General features: G+C 43.1%; 1 pseudogene across 1 annotated transcript; it reads right to left on the reverse strand.

The window, feature by feature from the left end:
- Positions 1–599: 599 nt before the first annotated feature.
- LOC103274704 lies at positions 600–1,046 on the reverse strand (annotated as a pseudogene). The gene has a single exon (XR_002481218.1). The product of XR_002481218.1 is annotated as a 60S ribosomal protein L28 pseudogene (transcript).
- Between the last annotated feature and the right edge of the window lie 849 nt (positions 1,047–1,895).

Genomic DNA, 1,895 nt, shown 5'->3' on the forward strand with positions numbered 1-1,895 from the left:
ATTCTCTCAATAAGGAATGTCCTTCCTCCAGATCTTTGAATTCTTGGCTTTGCCTCAGTTCAAACATCACTTCTTCAGAAAAACCTTTCCCAATTTCTTCCACTCTAAAGTAACCAACTCACTTTGCTCCCATCACTCTATTATTTCAAAACACAGTTTTTTAAATTTAAATAGATGTTTAATTTTAAAATAGTTTTAGATTTACAGAAAAGCTGCAGCAAAGATAGTTCAAAGAGTAAGAACTTATATACTTCACATCCAGTTTTTCTTTTTGCTACCATCTTATTATGATGTATTTTTTACAACAGGAAACCCAACATTAGAATATTACTAATAACTAAACTCCACATCATAATTGGATTTCACAATCTTCTATTACTTTTTTTCTAATTAATTCTTCCTCTTTCAGGATCACAATCAGGATGCTACATTATGTTTAGTCATGTTTCTTTAGTCTTCTCTGGTCTGTAGTAGCTTCTCAGATATTCCTTATTTTCAATGGCCTTGTCTATTAGAATTACCGGTGGAATATTTTGTAGGATGACCCTCAAATCAGGTTTGTCTGAGGTTTTTCTCTTTTTTCTTTTCTTTTTTTGACAGAGGCAGGCAGCGGACTCTTTATTGCTTCTGGGGAGCGAGCTCAGGAGCTCTTGGTGGGGCGGGTCCGCTTTCTCTTCACCATCACGGGCTTCTGGCTGCACAGGATGGCGCTGGCCCTGCAGATGGCAGCCATGCGCAGGTCGGGGCGGTACTTATTCTCGCGGATCATGTACTTGATGCTGCTGAGCGTGGCCTTGGCGTTCTTGTTGATGGTGGTCCGCACGTAGGAAGTGGCTGGCTTTCGCTGGTCGGACCTCCACTTCATGACCACCATGACGCCCTTGCCCTCGGCCGCCGGCTCCACGCCCACCGTCTTGCGGTGGATCAGCCAGTTGTAGCGGAAGGAGTTGTGGGCCTTCAGGTTGTTGGACTCGTTGCTGTAGGTCTGCTAGTTCCTCTTGATCAGGAAGCTGGAGCAGTTCCGCACAACCATTCACTGCAGGTGCCGGAAAGAGCTGAAGTTTTCCTTATGATTAGACTGAGGTTATGGAGTTTTTGGAGGAAAACCATAAAGGTGAAGTGCCACTTCCATCATATTGTATCAAGGGTACATGGTAGCAAAATGGTAGCATCACTGAAAATGCTAATCTTGATCACTGGGATGGAAGTAGTATTTGTCTACAATGTAAAGTTACTCCATCTTCCCTACTTCCTATCACAGTTATCTTTGGAAGAAAGTCATTAAATACAGTTCACACTCAAGGGGTGGGGTGCTACACTGTAATTACATAAGGACTGAGTCCCTAAATTGTTCTGTACACAAGATTTGTCCTCTCTACCCATATATTATTAAATCATTTATTTATATTAATATAGACTCATTGACATCTATTTAACATCTTGGGTTATAATAAAAGAATTTCGGCGCCAGTAATGACTCCACACCCGGCCAGGACCAAGAGATTTATTAAAGGGGGCTGTTACAGAGAGGATCTGTAACGGGGAAAAAAGAAAAGAAGAGAAAGAGAATTGTGGGGAGAGGGCTGTATTTATCAGCCTGACAGGGGCCAGAAGGGGCCGTGCTATGTTCCTATTGGAGGAGCTGCATAGGAGTAGGGTGGGGCTGACGCCATGTTATAGTCCTATTGGACGCATAACAAAGCTGGCTAAGGATTGGAGGTTTGCAGGTTTGAAATTCGTCGCAGGGAAATTGTGCTCACAGAAGCCGGGACCTAGGGCCTTTGTTGTCTGGTGTGTCAGAGCCATTTTGGGAGCCTCTGGTGGCTTCCTGCACCCTTCATATAATACATTACTCAAATTATCATAGCTTTGTACACTGGGAACTCTTTTTGGGT

This window comes from Carlito syrichta, unplaced genomic scaffold (genome assembly GCF_000164805.1).
Source record: "Carlito syrichta isolate Samal-C Ts95f unplaced genomic scaffold, Tarsius_syrichta-2.0.1 Scaffold314862, whole genome shotgun sequence".
Taxonomy (NCBI): domain Eukaryota; kingdom Metazoa; phylum Chordata; class Mammalia; order Primates; family Tarsiidae; genus Carlito; species Carlito syrichta.